General features: G+C 46.7%; 1 long non-coding RNA gene across 6 annotated transcripts in view; it reads right to left on the reverse strand.

The window, feature by feature from the left end:
* Nucleotides 1-24839, reverse strand: part of LOC149859734 (uncharacterized) — an 88186-nt gene that overhangs the window by 43771 nt on the left and 19576 nt on the right. For 3 of the 6 annotated variants that reach the window (XR_016443576.1, XR_016443577.1, XR_016443573.1), the window contains one exon: nt 13014-13157. The exons of 1 other annotated variant lie outside the window; for it this stretch is intronic. This is a non-coding gene — a long non-coding RNA (uncharacterized LOC149859734). Of the gene's footprint in view, nt 1-1342; nt 1416-5598; nt 5772-13013; nt 13158-24839 lie in introns of all 6 variants that reach the window. 2 more of the 6 variants (XR_016443574.1, XR_016443575.1) reach the window with 2 other exon arrangements.

Here is a 24839-nt window from a genome sequence, read left to right on the forward strand (position 1 = left end):
GGGGAGTGGGCGGGGGTCAAGGGGCACTCAGGGGGACTGAGGGAGGAGACAGGGGATGGGGCCTGGCAGGGGTCCTCCTATGGTCTCCTTCTCCCTCCTCCTGCCCTTTACTTACCAGGAAGAAGTCTGGATCCAGCTCCCTGCTGCAGAGAATGGGGACTGCCCAAATCACCAAAGCTCTGAATCTTTTCTGAATTGATTTGGAGAGCTTTGAATTGATTGGGGACCTTTTAATTGGTCCCCTGATTCAGTTTGGATTGGGAGATTCAGCCACTGAATTGGGCTGAATCTCCTCCAAATTGAATCAGCACCCAAAGCTTCACAGACCCCTACTGTCTAGTAGTTTTCAGTGTTCTTTGCTCAGTGCTCAGATGAACCTTAAGCACTTAAAGTAGGCAGATGCCAGTTGGGTGGACCTGGCCCATTACCACCCTTCTATCATTAAACAGTCACAGGAGGTGCTCCAAGTAATCTCATTACAGGCATGGAGGCTTCCCAGAAGATAATAGCTTCAGTCCACTCATGCCAGATTAATCAGTTGCTTTAAATAACTGCTGAGATACAGCTTTATAGGAGTCCAGTGTTTTAGCTAATTTAATACCCAGCTTGTTAGTGTTGACATAGATTTTCTGTCTAACAGGGCAGTATATATTCAGCAGGAACTCTTTTTTTTATTATGGATGATTCACAAATTCTTCTGTGCAACTCAGAAACTTTTCATGCTTGTCACCATTTTATATTTAATCAGCATGATTGGGATGAAATACATTTTAGAACAATGAAATTACAGATTGTCCCATTCTTTATCACCTTGAGGAAACAAAAGTTCTCAACCAGGCATGTAGAGCTAACAGAAAAAAAGAACTATGTTGTTTGTCAGTTGGCCAAAGAGTTATAGTTGTACTTTTGCCAATGATTCATCTGATCTGGGCTGTATAGGGTAGTCTCCAATTGACATGCTATTAGCCACTATACAATGATTGAGTACAAGCTAACTCTTTAACCAATTCTTCATGTCCGTTTTCTTGTGCAGGGACCGGGACTTCCCCACTGTGATGCCAGACAGACTCGAGGGGAATGCCTCCAGACCTCAGGTTGGGGAGGACCAGGTTAGAGAGCTTCTGGAGGGGCTGGACGTGTTCAAGTCAGCGGGTCCAGATGCCCTCCACCCCAGGGTGTTGAGGGAGCTAGCTGGGGTTATTGCAGGGCCCTTGGCGTGGCTTTACCAGTGCTCGTGGTGCTCCAGCCAGGTGCCAGATGACTGGAAGATGGATAACATGGTCCCCATCTTCAAAAAAGGGAAGAGAGAGGACCCAGGCAACTATATGCCCATCAGTCTTACCTCTATCCTTGGGAAACTCTTTGAGAAGATCCTCAAGGAGCACATCTGTGATGGGCCGGCTTCAGGGATGAAGCTGAAGGGCAACCAGCACGGTTTCATTAGGGGCATGTCATGTCAGACCAACCTGATTGCATTTTATGATCAGGTCACAAAGGCAATGGATACAGGTGTCGCCATGGATGTAGGCTTTCTAGACTTCAGCAAGGCCTTTGACACCATCTCCCACCCCATCCTCATTAAAAAACTAGGCGACTGTGGCATTGATGCCTACACAGTCAGATGGATTGCAGACTGGCTCAAGGGTCGTACTCAGAGGGTGGTAGTGGACAGGTCATATTCGACTTGGGGGGAAGTGGGCAGCGGAGTCCCTCAGGGCTCGGTCCTGGGGCCTGCGCTGTTCATTTTCTTCATCAGCGATTTGGATGACGGGGTGAATTGCAACCTGTTTAAATTTGCTGATGATACCAAAATTTGGGGTGAGGTGAGCACGCTAACAGGGAGGGAAAGACTGCAGCAAGACCTGGATAGGTTACAGGAGTGGGCTAACATAAACAGGATGCATTTCAATACTGACAAGTTCAGGGTGCTGCACTTAGGCAGTAGAAACCAACAGCACACTTATAGAATGGGAAACTCCCTTCTTGAGAGCACGGAGGCAGAAAGGGATCTTGGAGTCATTATTGACTCCAAGATGAACATGGGCTGACAATGCAAAGTCATGGTTGACAGGGCTAACTGGACCTTGTCATGCATCCACAGTTGCATCTCAGGTAGAGCCAAGGAGGTGATCCTCCCCCTCTATGCGACACTGGTCAGGCCACAGCTGGAGTACTACGTCCAGTTCTGTGCGCCCCATTTCAGGAGGGATGTGGACAACATTGAAAGGGTCCAGAGGAGGGCCACCCGCATGATCTGGGGACTACAGGGCAGACTCTACATTGAAAGACTGCAGGACCTAAACCTGTTCAGCCTTCACAAGAGAAGGCTGAGGGGGGGACCTGGTGACTGTCTCTAAACTCACTAGGGAGGGACCAGAAGGGTTTAGGGGAGACACTGTTCCCCCTAGCGCCCCCTGGCATGACAAGGAACAATGGACACAAGTTATTAGAGAGTAGATTTAGATTAGACATCCGCAAGAACTACTTCACAGTCAGGGCGGCTAGGAGCTGGAACCAACTTCCAAGGGAAGTGGTGCTGGCTCCTACCCTGGGGATCTTTAAGAAGAGGCTTGATAACTACCTGGCTGGACTCATTTGGGTCCAGTCTTTTCTCCCGCCCAGGCAGGGGGTCGGACTTGAGATCTACAAGGTCCCTTCCGACCCTACTTCTATGATTCTATGATTCTAAATGAATATATCCTGAAATGTTCTACTTGATAATGGCTTTACTTTGTGAATAGAAAAAACAAACAAACCACCCCCCAAAAAACCCAACCCAACTCAACCCAACCCAAGCAAACCAAAACAAAACAAAACAGGATTTTCTTAGCAATGTACAAAGCAGAGACAAGTCATTTAACTGCAAGTAATTTACTAGACATTGCTTTTATATAACTGCAGCAAGGGTCAAGCAAATAGCAACTAGCAAATAAAACTCAATGTATTCAAGAGCAGAAGCCTTGATATCTAAGATAAAATTCCCCTCCACAGAGGTCAAGTCTTGTGATTCAAGTTTTGTTCTGTGGTGATCTTATTAGTCATAATGGAATTCGATTTAAGTAGAGCCATCAGAAATTTGAGTGGAAATCTTTTCCATCAGAAAATACCACTTTTTATTGAAACTGAAAGGTTTTGTGGTAACCAGTAGTATGCTACGGGGGGAGACTGGGGCAGTAACCCCAAGAACTGAGCTATTGGGTAGAGGGGAGACAGGGGGTAGTAACTCTAGCAGTTGCTATACTACTGGCTCAGCTAGTACCAATGACACCACTGACACCCAGGGTACAGAAGTACCTAGATAAGCCTCTGCTAGGAACAAATTCATTTCAACAACACTTGTGCTAAACAACTTTTGAAATGATTTGAAATTAATAGTATTTATTTCAATGGGCCTGTTTTAACTTACTTTTTCCATTTTGTCTGACTGATTTATATAATTGTGAGTTTTATGTTATAGTTTATCTTTCAATTAATTTTAACATTACATTATATTTCATATACTGAACATTTCACATCACGAACAACAATTTTGCTATAATTTATATGATCAAAGTCATTTCAATAAAATCACTTCAAACTTTCTTTAGTTTTTGACTTTTCTGTTCTGTAGAAATGTTGGAAATGTAACTTCTCTTCCTAATATGGGATGAAATTTTTTAAAAATGTATGAATTTCACATGGGATGGAATTTCTGGCCACAACCATCAACAACTACAGTCCAAGCATTTTCTACAGAAGCAAAGTATGTGAAAAATTTAAATAGTATTTGAAAAAGTATAGCTGGCACCAGTTCAGCTGAACCATTATTAGCAATGTTGGAATTAACCTCAGATGCCTCCCTCCTGCCCCCCACCCCTTTTTTATTTGTTTTGCTCTGGGTCACATACTCCTGCTTGAATTGAGTCTAATTGATGTGGTGCTCACAGCATTCTTAGGATGCACGCAAGTATTCAAATGAAGTGGTAGAAGATTAGCAGTCTAGTTTAAGTAGCTGGAAACACTATCAGTACAACACTGAATAAGTGTTTTAGGGTCTGGCTGTGTGTGCCCTGTGCTGCCAATGGCACCCAGTCAAGGAGCTCTTATGAACACATCCCAGTGTGCTTTTCAGTCTTCCCTGTCTTCCTGGAGATGGCTGAGAGCCACTGAGGGCACAGGTCAGGGCTGATTAGCTGGCCATCTAGAGGACCATACTCCACCCCCTCCTCACAACACCTACTCTTCCTCTCCCTTCCAGCTATCATACTTTTAGTCAGATCCACAGTGTATCTGATATCTCTTCAAGCCAGTCATTTCCCTCCAGCAGCTCACAAGGAATCCTTAATTCTCTGTCATCTCTGACAGACCCTGATGTCTGATGGGTCTGATGACAGTCAAGTGCTAGCAAGCTGGATTTGGGTGCTGGAGGGTTGGGTGCTTCCCTGGGGGGGAGGAGGTTGGGGTGGGTGCTCCATTTCTGGCTACGGTCAGAATGGGCTGATCCATGTCAGTGTGTGCATGGTGGAAGAGTGGGTAGAGCATAGGTGGACACTTTTTCTGGTGGAGGCCCATCTCTGTGGTTTGGGTATGGGGTGAGGGGGAGGAGGGCAGAGTCTGGCAGCCATGGCCACAGTTTCTGCCCACAGTGCTGGTGGGGCTGTCAGTGGCTGAAGTCTCACCAGTACACTTGAGGGGTTGGGTCCTGGTGGATAGGATTCCCCTACCTGTTCAGGGCTAACAGCTTCATGGCCCTGGGGCTATGGAAAGGACCTGGGTTTTCCCAGCCCTTCAGCTGTCAAGGGGAGTGATTTGCTGTGTCTCAAGCTGCAGCAGTAAAATATGTCCTTGGAGTGGAGAAAGGGGCCTGAAGCAAGGCATGCTGTCAGAGAGGTAAGTTGCAAGCATTTGTTCATCTGGTGGCAACTCTACCAGAGGTGACTTCTACCTCTTCAGAAGTGATAGAACTTTCTATGAACCTGTCATTTTTGTTTCATTAGAACCTATTTGAATACTTGTACAGTTTGGGTTTCTACTGTTGGAACTGTGATTCTACCAGTAGAAGTATAGCACTTGCACACACCCTTAGTAAAATAAAATCAAAGTCCTAAATTGTTTCACTGTTTAACTGAACTTCTATAGCAAAACTTTACTTTTTTTATGTATATGTATTATTTCTATTGTCATAACACCTGGTGACTCTGATCTCATTGTTCTAAGCCCTGGAAAAACATAATGAAAAGATGTTTCATGTCACAATTTTTACAATATATCTACATTTATTTAGTCACTATCTATAGTGAAGTTTCATTCTACTGCTGGATTCCCCCTACTTGATTGATGTTCAGTGCTGCAATCCAAAGGTGTTACCTCCTTCCTACTTCTCCTTGAACAAGAAGGAGAGAAGTTTGTTTAAATTTTTTTAAACTTTAGATCGTAACTCAAGGCACTTAAACAAAAAAGTAGAATTTCAAACAGGATCTTTCAAAATAAATTGTGGGTCCTGTCTAAGACGCCATGAAACAGTACTTTTAATTGCCTACTTATTGAGGACTTCAGGTTTATTACCGTTATATATTATTTGAGTTAATCTAATGTCTTTAAAAAAAACACTTTACTTACTTCAACAGTCTGGTCAGAATAACAAAATTTCAACTCCCCATAAAGGTCTGCCATGATTCAAAGTGGGTATTACAGTTTTGGACCAAGTTCCATTTGTACAGTTGTATATACTTGTCCTATGCATGGTTCCAAGTTGAGCCATCAGACCTTTACTTCCATGAGCAATGAAGTCACTTTAAAAAATTAAATATTAAAATATTTAGTTAATAAATAATTGGAATAGTGCCTCATTTTAAAAGCTGAGTCTTTTAACTGGCACATTTTAGCAAACTGTCATTTTGATGTTCCTGGGTTTGACACCTTGATAACAAGTGTTTCTAGAAGGTGGAAGTGTGAGTCTGGGGACTGCTGAGCACTAAAACTTCCCTGTTACAAATACAAAAATTCCCAAATACTAAATCTTAATGTGACTTGATATAAAAAAAAATAAATGCAATCTTTAGTTCCATTCGCAAAGCTCTCATTCGATGACTTTGAGGCAGTTGTGGCTGCAGAGTTGAGGACAACATTTGAATCACAGTATATACATTTGGTCTCAGTCTCTTACATATTCTTTGGAAAGTGGGTATAATGGTGGCAGATTGGCTTATAATATAAAATCACCTGACTTGCCCTGAACAGGATTAATGATTTTTTTTTAATGAATATTACTTTTCACAAAATAATTGGTAAGAATTTTCCCATTTGGAAAATTTGAATTTTCTTCTAGTGAATTTTCACTTCTTCAGGGAAACGATATATTTTTTTTTTTTGTAGGAATTAAGCAATATTCTCAGTTAAATACACCAGCCTCTTATTGCTGTAAAACCCTTCTGTTTAGTATATACATGGAAAAAAGTCAAGGACAGGTTCCCTGTTCCTCTTGAACTCCACTTCTCTGTCTCTGAATTAGAGGCCTTAAAGTAGAATGATCACAAGTGTTCTCTAATATAATCTCTATTGTAATAACTGATTAGTTTTGTTCTCTAGCTAAGAGCTGCAGGATACTGCACTCAGCTGTGTCCCCAGCGTTTACTTGTCTGTCACACTTGTGAAGAAGTTGTACTTCTTGCCTTCTACAGTACTAGTAACATTCAGTAGCAGTCTCTGCAGAAAAGTTCAAGAAAAAAAGCAAGTATAGACAAGATAATAGATTTTGTTTTTAAAGGGTTACTATTCCTCTGACCATTTATTTCATTTGAATGATTTCAATTGTATTCCTTCTGTGAATGTTTTTTATTGATTTACTTCCAAACAGAAAAGAAAAATAATAATTTCCCCACAGAAATTGAAGAAGCTAGAATATAATACATGTGTCTGCCACCTGGAAAATAACATTAACTATACAAATAGTCACCAGCCTGTAAAGAATATGAAAGAAATACCTTTGCCATTTCCTGCCACTTTCAACTGCAGACAGTGCTTGACTCAGTAGTATGAGAAGCATTTTTCTGTATATCATATAAAGAGTTCTGATTTGTTTGAACTGAAACAATTTCTCTGACCAAAGAAAAAGCATTGCTTCTGACAAGTACAAATTCAGAAGGATTATTATTATTATTATTATTATTATTCAGTGTTTTCCTAAGCAACCATTACAGATTTAACTCAATAAAGACAAGCCTGGTTTGTATTTGATAGATTATATGACAGTTGGTATATGTTTCTCCTACAGAAAGTCACTTCAGCTTTCTGGCTCGCTCTGAGCCTTGTCACATCCATTCAAGGAGTGTGTTAGGTTTCTGCCAATACTTAGGAGGAAAAATAAATACACAAAATGACAGGAGGAGGTACAGGCAAGAAGGGGCTTCTGTTATATCAATGTCCAGAAGAGAAATGTACAAAGTGGGCTTTCTGCTACACTTTCTTGCAAGAAAATGCTAGCTGCACACTAGCACTGGCCAAGTATCTGGCCTCCCTCCATCTGATAACAGTTCACCCTGCAACTTTCCAGTAATGCCATGACTCCATAAAAGTCATGTGGTCATCAATAGCCAGGAAGAGCAAGTAACCAGGCTGCCTGGCTGCCTGGCTGCCTGCCTCCCTGCCTCCCTCTTGCTCTCCAACCTTGCAGCCCTGCATCCATACATATCATATCAAGAGATTACTCAAGGGACCTTGGAAGCATATTGTGGATTGGTGTTTTATCCTATTGTATTGTGTTCTCTGGCAATGGCTGTACTGTAAAAAAAAATGTATTCACCAACTGACTACCAATGACACTGTTGAGTAAATATACACACACACACACACACACACACACACACACACCCATTTTAGCTTTATTGTGCTTGCTCAATTGAATTGATTGCAATTCAATTTATTGTGAAAAAAAGAAAGATGAGGAAGAAAAAATTCTGATTTGTAATTGTCATGTCTGAATTCTACCTGTCAGTTAAAGCGCCGATGCCAGCAAAGCAAAAGACTATAATAACTTAGTAAGGACGCAGGCCATAAAGACCCCTCAGCACTAGTGGCCTTTATTTTTCCACTTAGAAAAGCATTGCGGTTGGAGTTTGTTAAAAGTCTGTTCTCCATACTTAAGAAGCTTGTTGTCTGTAATGGTAAGAATTGCAGGTGCCAATCACATGTTTGACCTTTTGAACCCGCTGAGGGCAGTAAAGTAGGTCAGATGAATAATGTATCTAGGTCAGATGAATATGTATTTAGGTCACTGGTGTAAGAACGTAATTGGTGGTCAGTAAATATTCACAATTGGCATGTAGTGATTGGTCACCACTGACTATAACTAAGAGCAGATTCCCGCTATTAAGCGGAGAATCCGCGCACACCAAGGAGACACAGTCAGCAGATTGGCCACCTGCAGACATCTCCCCGCCAACCGATCTTCATTTTGGTGTACTTCGTTCCTCACCGGTTCGCCTGTTCTTCTCGTCAAAGAGCTCTCTTTGCTGATCGAAAGTTTGCTGATCGAAAGTGCATTATAGTTTCTCCCTGTGTATTAGCTGTTGACCAGTTCTGCGACTATTGAGTCAGGCAGCCGCACCTAGCCTCCGGGTTAGAAAGCAAGGGCTCAGCTCAGGAACCCCGTGAACCAACAGACCCCTTTAAGTTGTTCTGTTTTATGCACTGTAACTGAACAAGCCAGCTCTCCTGCCTACGCTGCGACCATCGGTAGCATAAGTACAATAAACCTTTCATACAACCAATATGCTTCAAGCCGCCTGACTCCTACTCGCCGCTACTCCCCACCTGTCCGGTCATCTATCCCTTCTGCGCCAAGCCGGTCGTGCCGACCCAGGCTCGCAGGTCAAGGGTACACCGGTTACGAGGTGTAACAGTAATTGCTCCTGTTTGATTTCAGGGTGTGAACCTGGGAGTAGGGGAGCAGTTTGCAGCCAGCTAGGGGCAGGAGTGAGTGCAGTAGCTTCAAAGATTGGACACAAAGCTGGTCAGGGCCTGTATTTCAGATTGGTTGGCCTCCCTTCCAGGCACCTCAATGATATCTGGGCATAGCCATCTGCTGCATAACACTTCTGGCCTCTCTATAGGGAGCAGAGTTCTTTTTTAAACCATGGCCGTAGCTAATTAGCAGCTCTGCTTAGCTGAGACCCATCTGATGAGGATATGCCAATACCTAGTGTAGGAAAAGGAGGTATTACAAATTTCTTGAATTTGGATGAAAAGAAGTTCTCCCACTATGATGCTTTCTTTGAATACACTTGATTCTGCAGAGGCCTAGAGGTAGCTGAACCCTGGATTCGCAGATTACCCTGGGCTGCCTTGGGAGTGCTGCTCCTTGTTTCCCTCTCACCTTCTCCCTGTCCTTTGAGAAGGTTGAAAGGAGAGATATGGCAAGGGAGGACCAAGGAATCCTGAACAAAATCTGATGAGTTCTCTCCAGGGGGTCAACAGGTTGCAGTCGACCTGGGGTGGGGGGGTGGGGTCTGCAAACCCAGCTACTAACAGTTCTAGCCCAGGTCATGTCAGCTGCAATACCAATAACTTGGGTAGCTCTGGTTGAAAGGTCTCACTTAAACCCCTTAAGGAAGAATTGGGATTCTCATGGCAGACTTAACTGCCTGTACACAAACACCAGGAGCTTGGGAAATAAGCATGAGGAACTGGCTCTTCCCCTATGTGAAAATAACTATGACCTTGTAGGAATTACAGAGACCTGGTGGGACTCCACCTATACTTGGTTGGTGGCAGTAGAGGGACCTTATTTAGGAGAGACGGTGTGGGGAAGAGCGTAGGGGAGTTGCTCTCTACATCAAGGATCAGTTCACCTCCCAGAAGATTGAGTTTCCAAACCACGAAGGGTGTCTTGAGACCCTCTGGGTCAAGATACGAGTAGAACATGGGGGGGTAACTTACTTGTAGGAGTCTTCTATAGACCACCCCACCAAGAGGAAGAACTAGATCAGGAATTCAATAGGGAACTGATTGAAGCCACACCTCCTGAATGCATGATCATCATGGGGGACTTCAATTTCCCTGACTTCACTTGGGATGAGCGGATGGCCAAATCTGACAGGTTGCATAGCTTTCTCATTTGCATAGTTTCATAGTTTCTAAGGTCGGAAGGGACCTCAGCAGATCATGTAGTCCGACCCCCTGCCATGGCAGCAAAGAATACTGGGGTCAAATGACCCCAGCAAGATGTGCATCTAGCCTCCTCTTAAACACCCCCAGGGTAAAAGCCTGCACCACCTCTCTTGGAAGTTGGTTCTAGACCCTAGCCGCCCTGACTGTGAAGTAGTGCCTTCTGATATCTAACCTAAACCTACCCTCTGCCAGCTTGTGACCATTACTCCTGGTCACTCCTGGTAGTGCTCGGGGGAACAGTAACTCCCCCAATGCCTGCTGATCCCCACTGACTAGTTTATAATAGGCCACAAGATCCCCCATCATCCTTCTCTTTTGGAGGCTGAACAGGTTCAGGTCCCATAGCCTCTCCTCATAGGGCCTGCCCTGTTGTCCCCTGATCATGTGAGTGGCCCTCCTCTGGACCCTCTCCATGCTGTCGACATTCCTCTTGAAGTGTGGCACCCAGAACTGGATGCACTACTCCAGCTGCAGCCTGACCAGTGCTGCATAGAGGGGGAGGTTCACCTCTTTGGACCTGCTCGAGATGCATCTGTGGATGCATGACAAGGTATTGCTGGCCTTCCTAACTGCCTCCCCACACTGCCGACCCATGTTCATCTTGGAGTCAATGATGACCCCCAGATCCTTTTCCGCCTCTGTGCTGACAAGAGGGGAGTTCCCTAAACTATAGATATGGTGCCAGTTGTTCCTCCCAAGGTGCATCACCTTGCACTTGTCTGTGTTGAAACACATCCTATTCTCATCCGCCCACCCTTGTAAACTCTCTAGATCTGATTGTAGCCTGTTGCATCCTTCCAGTGTGCCCACGTCCCCCCACATCTTAGTGTCATCAGCAAATTTGAACAGGGTGCTTTTTACCCCCTCGTCCAAATCACTGATGAAGATGGTGAACAGCGCGGGCCGAGGACCGAGCCCTGCGGAACCCCACTGCCCACGTCCTTCCAGGTTGAGAAGGACCCATCCACTACCACCCTCTGGGTGTGGCCCTCCAGCCAGTTGGTGACCCATTTGACTGTGTGGGTGTCTACACCACAGCCCCCCCAGTTCCTTAATGAGAACGGGGTGAGAGACAGTGTCAAAAGCCTTCCGGAAGTCCAAGAAGACTATATCCACTGCTACCCCTGCATCTAATGATCTGGTGATCTGATCGTAAAAGGCCACCAGGTTGGTCTGACAGGACCTGCCACTGATGAACCCATGTTGGTTGCCCCTAAGTATGCAGTCCCCTGCTGGCCCCTCCTGGATGTGTGCCAGCATAATTTTCTCGAACAGCTTGCCTAGGATTGATGTAAGACTAACTGGCCTATAGTTTCCTGGGTCCTCCTTCCTGCCTTTTTTGAAGATGGGGACCACGTTGGCCCTATTCCAGTCCTCCGGTACCTCACCAGAGCACCACGAGTGCTTGTAAAGTTGTGCCAGGGGACTTGCAATGACCTTGGCCAGTTCCTTTAGAACTCTAGGGTGGAGATCATCCAGACCGGCTGACTTGAATATGTCCAACCCCTCCAGAAGCTCCCTAACTAAATCCTCGCTAACCCGTGGCCCAGGTGTGCTTCCCCAGGGCCCGAGGGGGGCCCAGCAGGGAGGTGGCTGTTCTGGTCCCTACTTAGGAAGACAGAGGCAAAGAAATCATTAAACATGTTAGCTTTGCTGTCTGGTGTGACGACCAAGTTTCCCATCACGTCCTGCAAGGGCCCCACATTACCCGGGACCTTCTTTTTACCTCCTATGTATTTAAAAAAGGACTTCTTATCGTCCTTAATCTGGGAAGCTAGTCCCAGTTCCATCTCTGCCTTCGCCTTCCTAACTACCCCCCTACATCCCCGAGCAACTATAGAATAGTCCTCCCTGGTCATGACCCTTTCTTTCCATTGGGTGTAAGCCTCCTTTTTAGCAAGGAGACATTCCCGGATGCTTTTGGTGAGCCACGGAGGCTTGTGTGCTCTCATGCTCCCTTTGATCCTCGTTGGGATTACCTTCCTTTGGGCTTGGAAGATCGTCTCCTTAAGGAGCGACCACTCACCTTGGACACCTGGCTCCCCTCCCCTCCGGGACCTCAGCACTTCTTCAACTATCCTCCTTAGCTCGTTGAAGTCTGCCCTCCTAAAATCTAGGGCCGCTGCCTTACTGCATGCCTTTTCCACCTTGCGCTGGATGGTGAATTCCAGCAGGCGATGATCGCTGTCGCCCAGGTGGTCGAGCACCCACAGCCCCCTCACCAGGTCATCACCCGTGGCCAGCACTAGGTCCAACAAGGCGTCTCCCCTGGTGGGGTTGTGCACCTCCTGGGTTAGATGGAGGTCCTGCACTCTGGCCAAGAACCTATGTGAGCGTTCAGAGCTGGCTGACTGTTCTTCCCAGCAGCTGTCCGGGAAATTCAGGTCCCCCATGACTACCACATCTTTAGCCTTCACTACCTCTGTGAGCTGACCCAAGAATTCCTGGTCAAGCTCTTCTCCCTGGTTGGGAGGTCTGTAGTAGACTCCCACCATTAAGTCCCTTTCCCCTCAACTGCCTTGTACTCTAACCCAAAGCACTTCAGAGTGCCCCTCCCCTGACTCCTTGCTAATTAACGAGGATGTGTATTCCTCCTTAATATAGAGTGCCACACCCCCACCTCTCTTTCCTAACTTGTCCATCCTGTACAGCCTATAGCCCTTGACATTCACTGCCCAATCTTGCGTTGCATCCCACCACGTTTCCATAATCCCCACTATGTCTGGGCTGGTGTCAGCCAGCAGGAGGTTGAGTTCCTCCTGCTTGTTGCCCATACTACAAGCGTTTGTGTAGAGGCATTTGAGGCCTCCTGTGGGTGTGTGTACTGACCCCTTAGTCCCAGCGTTACCCTGGCCCCTATCTCTTACCTGTTTATTTGCTTCGCTCATTGGTCTGGGCTGGGCTGTAGTTGTGGGTGCTGTTTAGTCTGGCAGTCTGATGTTTCCTCTGCCCTCATCTTCCCCTTCCCCCGACGAGCCTAGTTTAAAGCCCACCGAAGGAGGTCCGCCAACCTAGAAGAGAACACACACTTACCTTCGATGACCTTTACCTAACCTAGGTGGTCTGTGGGTCAACTAGGGCAGAGGTATTGCTTGATTTGGTCCTGACCAAAGGGGAGGAACTGGTGAGCAATCTGAAGATCAAAGACAAGCTTGGTGACAGTGACCATTAATTGGTCACTTTCTTAGTTCACCGAAGAGCAGGCAAACCCCACAGTAAAACAGAAGTCCTTAACTTTGGGAAGGCTGACTTTTGCAAACTGAGACAACTGGTCAGTCATGCAGTTAGATGCCCCCACACACACCAGAAAGGAAGTACATGAGGAATGGTCATCTCTCAAAAACATAACCCTTGAAGCACAGGGCAAAGCCATACCATCTCGAAAGAAATGCAGTCAGTGGGCAAAGAAGCCCCCATGGCTGAATAAGGAACTGTTGGACCTCATTGAGCTCAGAAGAGTAGCCTACACCAGCTGGAAAACAGGAAGCATTACCAAAAAGGATTACTCTGAACTTGCCCACACCTGTAGAAAGTGGTTAAGAAAAGCCAATGCACAAACCAAACAGGCTAGCTATTGGAATCAAGGACAACAAAAAGTCCTTCTTCAGATACATGGGAAGTCAGAAAAAGAACAAAGATAGCACTGGGCCCCATGAGATCCATTGGGGAAACTGACATCTGATGCCCAAGAAAGGCCAAATGGCTTTTTTGTATCAGCTTTTCACCCTCCCAGGAGGATCAAATAGTCAGGAACAGCACAAACCAATCCTGGAGTGAGTGATGGGCCCAAAATCGATGTGGATCAGGTGCGGTTAACACCTTGAGAAACTGAACATTTACAAGTCCATGGGCCCAGATGGAATGTACCCGATGGCCTTAAAGGAACTGGCAGACATCATTGCATCCCCCTTGACAGAGATATTTTAAAAATCATGCCACTTGGGTGAGGTCTCAGATGACTAGAAAAGAGCCAAGGTCCCTATCTACAAGAAAGAGAGAAGGGATGACCTAGGGAACTATAGACGTCCATCCCTGGAAAAAAAATCCTGGAGAAAATTGTCAAGGGATCCATCAACACCAAACTAATGGAAGGCAAGCTTCTGAATGCCACCCAACATGGCTTTGTGACTAGCAGGTCTTGCCTGACCAACCTTATCCCCTTCTATGACCAGGTAACATGTGCCATGGACAAGGGAGATGACGTGGATGTCATATATTTGGACTTCAAGAAGGCCTTTGACCTACTTCCCCATGATGTCCTGGTGGTTAAGCTGGGGAACTGTGGCCTTGTTCATCATATGGTCTGATGACTAGGCAACTGGCTATAGGGTTGGAACCAAAGTGTACTAGTTGACAGGAGCAAATCAACATGGTGCAGGGTGACCAGTGGAGTCCCTCAGGGCCTGGTACTTGGGCCGGTACTTTTTAACATCTTCATAAATGGTCTGGACTCTGGAGTCAGATGTGAACTGGCCAAGTCCACGGATGATATGAAATTATGGCGGAGGGCAGTCACACCACAGGACAGGCTAGGGATACAGGCTGACTTGGACATGCTGTCAAGGTGGGCCAACCAAAACCTGATGGCCTTCAATGCAGAGAAGTGTAAGGTGTTGCACCTCAGGAGGAAGACCCCCCAGCATACTTACAGGCTCAGCAGTGCAACACTCAGTAGCACCATGACCGAAAGGGACTTGGGGGTCCTGACTGACCACAAGCTGAGCCACCAATGTGATGCTGTGGCTGGCAAAGCTAACATATAGACTGTGACCATGGCTGGTTGGAGTCCAAGGGTGCTACAATGTGGGGCTGCTGCTGGCTAGCCCTGCAGTATAGCACCCTTGAACCCTAGCCATCCCCTCTGCAGCACGTTGAACCTGGAAGGAGCATCCCTTGGCTGTCAGACTGATCCTCTGGGCCCCCTGCCAGCTGGGGCTGTGCTACCCCTGCTCACATGCTGTGGTCCCACATGTGGTACATGTGTAAATGCTGCTCCTGGGAACAATAAACTCCTGTGTGAACTATGTCAGAGTTTATTGCATCAAATTAATTTAATGTGTCAACATGTCCAGTGTGCGCAATCCCCTACTCTCTCACCACCAACAAATCTGTCAAAATGTAGTGACAAGCAAAAGGGTTTATATCATTTTCCTAAACTGATACTTTTCAGCAAGCAGAGCTCTTCTTGGGGAAGTTTATGTAGCATATTTATGTATAATGTCCCCTCTGTGGTCAAAATGCTTGACTTGCAAGAACAGCAGCAATGAAGTAGGTTGTTTTCATGTTTAGATAGGAAGAGGATGGAAGGTATGAAAGGTCAAAATATTGGGGGTAGGCAAGGTTTTAGTAGGAGCCTCATGATAGGGAGAAGGGTAGGAGACTGATTGAATTATCAAGAGTTCCCAATCCTCTAAAATATATTAGAACAGCACTGTCAGTGTTATTATTCTCCAGACATATGAGTCCTTCACTTTTACTTGAAAAGTGCCAGGGGTAGGGTGCCCACCTTGAAACACATAATAGACCTAAAATTGTTTCTTTCTTATCCTACTGATGAAGTCTTTTGTTTTAAATGAAAGTATGAATAACACTTTCCTATGGGGCCTGGACCTCTTTTTTTCTCAGGAGAGGAGTGGAGCTAATAAGACCTAGTTTGTTTAAGTTATGTATTTGCTATTTATGAACTATATTGTGCCGCTGCGTTTGATTGTATAATTAAAGGTATCCCTGTGCAGTATTGTTTTTATTCATTGTTTTTATTATAGGACTTTCTACAGGCCCTGGAAGAGGTCAAGAATAACACTTATGGTATGCACTGGATAGGCATATCGTAAGAGACTGGCCTTACCTTGAAGTGCTTGCACTCTACGTAGACCAGAGAAAAAACAGGAGGGCAAAAAGAAATATTGTTGGTTCTTATTTTACACACAGAGAGCCAAGGCATACAGAGAGTGAATGATTTATTAAGGATATGCAGCTAGTATCTCAAATGAGCTATATCAGATGTGATATTTTTTTCAAGATCGTGATATTACAGGGTTAGAACGGGATTTGTATATAGAGAATGTGATGCCATTTCCCAGAACTTTGAAACTAAGAACCCAAGACCTGGACTATGCACAAACAATTTATTGGCTGACAGAAAATGAGCTAGTCACTGTCCACCAGTAAGGTGGTGATTATTCATACAAATCCACTGCAGTGATAGGGGAGGAAGAAAAGTGAAAGGAGTTGGAGGTGGCAGGGGTTGGGGTGGCAATGAGATGTTTCAGCTTTAAAGCCTACTTTTCTTATTTACAGGCCTCACATTTTATACCATGTTCAGTTCATCCATTTGCAAAATCTAGGCCTCTGCTTTTGATTCTCCTTGCAGTCTCTTAGCCACACCTTTATCTAGCCTACAATTAAGGAATGTGGCAGCCATAGGTAACACATGTGAGGGGGCACAGGAGGGCATGTGCCCTGCTAAGATTGGCCTCCACTGAAGATGCTGCTGGCTTCTGTGGGCAGCCACTGCCCCCACTTCTGTCAATACAACCACCAGCAACTGCAGGTGGTCCCAGCTTGCCGCCACTTGACAGTGTAGACGGCAGCTGCAGGTGGTCCCTGCTCACTGCCCGCAGCTTGCCACCCCCAACCCCTTCCCCCTAACACCACCATGGCCTCCTGTGGGTATTCCCCTTTGACCATTGTTGATGTTGCCATGGCCACATCCTTGTAAGTAGTGAAATGGCATCTGGAAATAGTCCTGAATTTTCTTCTCTTCCTTTCAGATTTACCAAAATAGGAACCTGTCATTCAGCAGCTCTTAGCAGGTCAGCCCTGGAGCATAGGCACTGAACGCAGAAAGGAACAGAACCTGTCACTGACAAAAAGGGAATCCTGTAAAAATATATTAGAGCAGCACAGTCATTGCTATTATTCTCCAGACATGGGTGTCAGTCTAGTGTCCAGTCCAGGGTTATCAAACTCAAGGGCTGACCAAGGGTGACAAACTTGTGGGTTGCATCCAGATGCCAATGGCAGCGCTGGCATGGGAGGCAGAAGTGATTGAGGTAGTGGTGTCCATGGGGGGTCAACACAACTGTCATTGACACACATCCTAGGTGGGGCCTTATGCTCCACATTTTGGCATTGTGTCCTGCCTCTGCTTCCCCTTCCCAGACCCTCTGGGAGCCCCACAGACCATGTGACATAGTTCCATGGGTCACACTTTTGACAGCCCATTTCTAGATCCATCATCAAACTGGGATCCTGTATTCAGTAAATACTGGCTGTATCTACATGAGACACTTTACTGTGCAGTAGATTATTCTACTGTGCTGTAAAGCACCACTGTCTACATGTGCTCACATTTACTGCTAACTGCACAATAGATACTGCACAGTAAAAATTGTAGATGCTGGCTGGCAGCAAACTTGCTCCCAGTCAGTCTAGCCAACAGGGTGCCACAAGGGACAGGTAGGTCTCTGTCCCTGACCCCAGCACTGCTCAGCTCCCTGAATCCCCTAAGGAGCTGATCAGGGCCAGAACCGGGGAACTGTCTCCCCCTGTACCTGCTTCCTGTGCAAAGATAGCTGCTCTGGGGAATGAGTAGGGCTGGGAATCCAGGCCTCACTTGTCCCATAGAGCACCCAGGTCCAGACAGCAGGAAATCCAGCTGGATGCTCTGGGAGAAACTGGGGGCTTGGAATCCTAGAGCAGCCAGCTGGATTCCCAACCTCTGCTTGCTCCCCAGCTGGATTGCCCTCTGAATAGAGCTGGTTGCTCTAGGGCAGGGGTTGCTACACATACCCCTGGGGGCACTTGGGAAGGCCTTAGGGGGTATGCATGGGTGGGTGGGCACCACCAGCCACCACCCCACGCTGTCACCACCCAGGAGCAGAGGTGGGACAGAGCAAAGGCAGCAGAGCTGCTCTGTGGGCCAAACAGGCACTACCCAGCCAGTCAGACATGGAGGGGTGGGAAGGTTGTATATGTTGGTGGCTGCTGATTTCATCCACCACCCCACACTGCTGCCACTCCACATCTGGCCATGTCTCCCCCCACCCCCCCGCTCCATGTCCAACTGCTGAGGGTATTCTTATTTTAAAAGATTTTTAAAAGGTTGTCCCCTCTAGGGGACAAGTGAGGGATGGGAATCTAGCCCCCATTCACTCCTTAGAGCAGCCAGCTCCACCAGTTCTGGAAAAAGTTCCAGTGTGGAACTCACTGCTCCAGAGGACAAGGAGGGCTGGATTCTCAGACCTACCTACCCAGAGCAGCTGGCTGCATGCCAAGCAGGGCAGCTGCTGGCAAGCCCCATGCCAACTGGGACCTGTTACCTCTCAGCTCTGTGTTCATGGGGAACCCTGGCAAAGTACACAGCCTGTCTGACACACAAAGAACTCTCCCCCTCCCCACCTCTGCCTGAACAAGAAATGATTAGAAGAACTTACAAAGGACAAGGAAGATGCAGTGGGAGACGCACCTAAACCCCTACAAACAAAGTTGATAGGAGTGAAGCAACTCCCCTGGTCTCATTTGCCTCTGATGCAACCATATGACAATTCATTTAAATGGGAGATGGGACAGACATGCACCTTCATTAGCATTCAGGTTGGAGAACAGAGATTCCAAGGCAAGGACCACACTGAATTCTGGGATCAGAAAAGCATGGGGGCATTGCATGATGGGGAATCCTTGCTCCAAATGCCACAATCTACACACCCCCAGCTCAGCATTTATCAGATCAATTTTAGTAATGACACCTCTATTCAATGTTCCCTCTAAGGAGTAGCAGTCCATGAGAGTGCTGCTTCAGTCCATGAGTGTGTTGCTTCGGTCTGTGATCACACCAATATGCGGCGTGGGACACTTACCAAAGGTAAGCTCCTCACTTCTCACCTGGGGCAGGCAGCTGGGACTGGGGACTGGGGCCTGGGCCTCTGGCCTCCAGGCAGCTAGGCCTGGGGCCTGAAAGCCAGGGGCTTGGGAGCTATGGGCCTAGGGGTTAGGGGCCTGAGGGCTGGAGGTCTGGGGGATTGGCCTGGGGACTAGAGGCCTGGGGCCTGGCACAGGCTCCACTGGCTCTGGGACACTGCTCCATTCCCCTGCTTCACCTTGGGGAGCAATGAGGCATGTAGCATCAAGGCCAGGGAGTGGAGCACTTCCCCAGAGCTGGCAGAGCCCATGGAGCCATTCACCAGAGCCGGAAGAGCCTCACTCAGGGCAGACAGTGGCTCCTCCCTGAGGGGAGGAAAGGCAGAGATGGAGGCTGGGGTTGGGGACTAGTGTAGGCTCTGCCAGCTCCAGGGAAGTGCTCCACTCCTCAGCCCTGATCCCACATGCCTCCTTACTCCCCAAGATGAAGCAGGGGAGTGGAGCAGTTCCCTGGAGTCAACGGAGCCCATGCCAGGCTCCTGCCTCCACCTCTGCCTCTGCCTCACCTCAGGGAGGAGTTTACCTTCTGTAAATGTCCCATGCTGCAGCCCAGCTCCTATCCCAGTGGTTGCATGGCCTAAAAAAGTTTGTGCATGGCCAGACTTCTACTTGTGCTCAGCCATGCACACACGCACCTTAGAGAGAACCTTGCCTCTATTGGTATCGAAAACACTGAATCTGCCTGTCTGTATTGTGAGCTCCCTCAGGGTAATGCCACCCACAGTCCGGAGTGATCAGTTCCTATTATCCACCATATGAGCCATTGTTTACCCATAAACAAACCTATTGTTGTCCCTTGTACCATTGTTATTTCTCTACAAAACCCCTACCCAAAGCTCAAGTTTTAGTACTGGTGCTTGGATCCAAAAGCTGCACCAGTTCCACTCCTTTTCTACCTGGAATCCCTCCATTGATCATGCTCAGAACTCTGCCCATCTGCAAGCTCCAACAAACACCTGGAAACCTTGACTGGTTCAAACTTCCCTGAGTGGTGAGACCCCCAACTCTCTCTTTGACTCCAGGAACCTGACTTCTATTCTCTTACACCAGGCACAGCTTTTTAAACCTGACTTTTGCTAATCAAACTTGAGCTAGACTTCCCCAAAAACCTAACTAAAACTTTGTAATACTTTAACTGTTTATTTGACTCTCTTATAAGGCTATTATTACTAGTATCATCATAAGTTCATATACCTGTCAATAAATAACTTTTATGGTCAAGCTGGTTGCTATACTCTCTCTCTGAAACTCACTTACTCTTTCTTCCCCTTGACCTCCCCATTTTCTCTGCAGCAACTCTTCTTTTACCTAAGCCAAAGATCCCTGTAATGCCCAAAACTACACTGGGGTCTGCTCATCAAGGGGGTTACTACTAGGATCATTGTGACAAGAAATTGTGATGTGCTGAGTTTTAAGGCACATGAGGGTATCAACTGAAAGTGCTGAACAGACCCAGCCTTCTCAGATGTACTTTGTTAGCATGTGTGTCTAACTGCATTTATTACTGTCCTACTGAAATAAGGTATAAACTGATTTCAAGGCACATGAGGGTGTCAGCCTATCAATGCTCAATAGTCTAGCCTGACTCAGATGCTCTCTGTTATCCTATTTGCTTGTGTCTGGCTGCATTTTATTGTTGCCCTGATGAACTGAGTTCAAGGCATATGAGGGTGTTAGCCTGTCAATGCTAAATAACCTGGCCTGGTTCAGGCATGTCCTGTTAATATGTGTGTGTATGTGCATACATGTATTTGACTGATTCAGTGGTTGGAGGAACTCAGGCCCATTGAAACAGTCCTTCAAGATAGCTCCATTGGGGGTGAGGATTTGCAGAAGGAAGAGATACAGCTCCAAATAGAAACACAAGCAGCACATTGATAGAATTATAGAGACCCCAGTAATGTACCCCTAATAAATGAGCACACCCCAAAGTGATGGACAAATCTGGTAAAAAACCACCTGGACTATCTGGGGTGTGGAGAAGTGTGGAGCTCCCCCTGGTTGCTACAGGGAGGGAGAGCAGGGTGGGAGCAGCCCTGTACCAGGCTGCTCCTGTTGGGAGTAAATCTCCTCCCATGAGGGCGCACATGTAGTTCATAGTTGGTAGGGTCGGAAGGGATCTGAGCAGATCATCAAGTCTGACCCCCTGCCATGGCAAGAAAGAGTACTGGAGTCAAACAACCCCAGCAAGGTGTTCAGCCTCCTCTTGAAGACCCCCAGGGTAGGAGCCTGCACCACTTCTCTTGAAAGTTGGTTCCAGACCCTAGCTGCCCTGACAGTGAAGTAGTGCCTCCTGATGTTTAGTCTGAAGCTACCGTCTACCAGATTGTGACTGTTATTTCTAGTCACTCCTGGTAGCGCTTGGGGGAACAGGGACTACCCCAGTGCCTGCTGGTCCCCACTGACTAGATTGTAAATGGCCACTAGATCCCTCCACAGCCTTTTCTTCTGGAGGCTGAACAGGTTCAGGTCCCTTAGCCTCTCCTTGTAGGCCCTGCCCTGCTGACCCCTGATCATGTGGGTGACCCTCCTCTGGACCCTCTCCATGTTGTCCACATCCCTCCTGAAGTGCAGTGCCCAGAACTGGATTCAGTACTCCAACTACAGCCTGACCACTGGCGCACAGAAGGGGAGGATCACTTCCTTGGACCTGCTTGAAATGCATCTGTGGATGCATGACAAGGTGCGGTTGGCCTTCCTGACCATGTGCCCACACTGTTGGCCAGTGTTCATTTTGGCATCAATAATGACTCCAAGATCCTTTTCTGCCTTTGCACTGATGAGAAGGGAGTTCCCCAGCCTGTAGGTATGGAGCTGGTTCTTCCTCCCCAGGTGCAGTACTTTGCACTTTTCAGTGTTGAAACTCATCCTGTTCTCATCTGCCCACCCCTGTAACCTGTCTAGGTCTGATTGCAGCCTATTCCTCCCTTCTACTGTGCCCACTTCCCCCCACATCTTAGTGTCATCTGCAAATTTGAACAGGGTGCTTTTTATCCCTTTGTCCAAGTCCCTGATGAAGATGTTGAACAGTGCAGGCCTGAGGACCGAGCCCTGTGGAACCTCACTGCCGACATCCCTCCAGGTCAAATAGGACATGTCCACCACCACTGTCTGGGTGCAGCCCTCCACCCAATTAGTGACCCAATTGACTGTGTAGGTGTTGACATCACAGTCCCCTAGTTTTTTAATGAGAATGGTGTGAGAGACAGTGTCAAAGGCCTTCCCTAAAGTCCAGAAATACTATGTCCACTGCTACACCTGCATCTAAGTGTTATGTTACCTGGTCATAGAAGGCCACCAGGTTGGTCTGACAGGACCTGCCTCTAATGAACACATCTTGGTTGCCCCTAAGCATAATCTCCCCTGCTTGCCCGTTGTGAACATGTGCCAGGATAAATCTCTCAAAAAGCTTGCCCAGGATTGAGGTAAGACTAACTGGCCTATAGTTTCCTGGGTCCTCCTTCCTCCCTTTTCTGAAAATGGGAACCACATTGGCCCTTTTCCAGTCCTTGGGCACCACACCAGAGCACCGCGAATGCTCATAAAGACATGCTAGGGGTCCTGCAATGACCTGTGCTAATTCCCTCATCAGTCTGGGCTGGAGATCATCAGGACCAGCTGATTTCAATATGTAGATGTGGATTACCCTGGTTGACAGAGACTAGCTCAATTTCTGTCAGCCAATACGTTATTTGTGCATAATCCAGGTCTTGGGATCTTAAGTTCCAAACTTTTGGGAAATAGCATCACATTCTCAACATACAAATCCCTTTCTACCTCTGTAATATTGTGAGCTTAAAAAAATCACATCTTATATATCTTGAATATTCATTCCTAGCTGCATGTCTTTAATACATTGTTCACTCTCTATATCCCTTGGTTCTCTAACTATAAAGTAAGGACCAACAATATATTTGTTTGCCCTCTTCTTATCTCTCTGGTCTATGCAGACTGCAAGAACTTCAGGGTAAGACTTACTGCACAGTATTTTTACTGTGTAGTAAGCCTTCTTAAATTAATAGCACACGTAGATATGCCCAATATGGATGACAACAAGCACCTTGAGGAATTACCCAAAGAGATAAATTAATCTCTTTCCTTTTTATTTAGCATACTTGCTGATTTATGGTACCAGGGAAAGTAAGAGCACTCTATAAAAGTAAATAAAAAATGGAATCATTTAGATCTAAAGGAAAACGAGAAATACAGAGGGATTTGCTGTCCTCAAATGGCCTCCCTTTGTTTGTTTCAATTTTGAATTAATAATAATAATAATAATAATAAATCAAGGTAGTTTTGATTTGCACTTCTCCATTCCATTGTTATTTAGTTGGTGAATGATTTCCATGAATCGGACTGCTGCACAGTAGATTCATTAAAAATATCAAGCCCAACCCTGTGTTCCATGGGGCTAACAGCTACTTTGACCACTTGTGTTTCAAACTGTGGTGGAAAAGACTACACAGTATGAAGTGTCAGGGAATACATGCAATTCATCATTTAAATAACCACTACTCAGCCTGCATAGAGGGTGAAGTGTTGACTGAACCAGAATCAAGTAGTTTGATGTTTTCATTATCTACAGACATGGTTTCTAAACTTTATAGACTTGAGACACCTCTTAGAAAATACCAGCTTGATTTTCACTCCTTTTTTGACAACAGAAAAATAATAGAGCAATTTTTCTGTTACAAAGAACACAGAAAAATCACAACAGGTCACAGTGTTTCTAACAGTATCAATTCCTGTAGCTACAAGTATGCACAGAGCTGACCTGAGCAGGGTGTGGGGCCTGAGGAAAATCTGCCCCCATTCCAATCTTGGCTCTGGACCTGAAGAGTGGCATCGTCGGGGTGGTGGGGGGTGGATAGTGAGAGGCTGGACATGGAGCATCTGCTTCGCCCAGCTCTGTACTGCTACTGCTCCACCCCACTCTGCAGGGGCCCCCAAAGCACAGGGCCCAGGGCAGTTGCCCCACTTTGGCCTCCCCTAGGGATGGCCCTGGTTACGCACCTCTCACATGACCCACAGAGACATCAGCAGAATCACCGGCTGTGGATGAGGGGAGGCAACTAACTGCCACCTCTATGAGGACAGATGGAGTGATCAGCTGTCCTGACCACCTGACTCATGAGGTCCACTGCCTCCCAGGGGCCCAAATCCAGGACATAGCAGAGAGGATTCTTAAACTCATCCAGCCCTCCAAACACTACCCCATGCTCATCCTTGTGGGTATGAATGAGATGGCTCAGAGAAATCCTGGCTGGGTCATGAGTGACTACAGGGCTCTGGGGGCTGGGCTTAATGGATTGGGGGTGCAGGTAGTTTTCTCCTCCATCCTCCAGGTTGTGGGCCATTGGCCTAGGAGAGATGGATGTATCAAGGAGGTGAACTGAAGGCTCTGGCAATGGTGCTACTGAGAGGGTTTTGGCTTTCTGGACCACAGCACACACTTCTGAGAGAGAGGTCTTCTGGGAAGGCATGGTATCCACTTCAGCCAGGATGGTGGACCTCCTTGACAGAGCTTTAAACTAAGGTCACCAAGGGATGTGGGAACAATGAGTGGAGCAAGCCTAGGGGCCAACAAACAAACAGCCATTACAAAAGGAGATGATAGGAAGGATGCTACAGCACTAACTGAGGAAATGGAGCTCCCTTAACATTACAGAAAACTGAGGTCCTCCAGCAGAGGGCTCAAACGCCTGTACACAAATGCCAGGAGCATGGGCAACAAACAGAAAGAACTGGCCCTCCTGCTTTCCAGCAGGGAT

Source organism: Crocodylus siamensis, chromosome 7 (assembly GCF_052110815.1).
Source record: "Crocodylus siamensis isolate JL-2025a chromosome 7, ASM5211081v1, whole genome shotgun sequence".
NCBI classification, from domain to species: domain Eukaryota; kingdom Metazoa; phylum Chordata; order Crocodylia; family Crocodylidae; genus Crocodylus; species Crocodylus siamensis.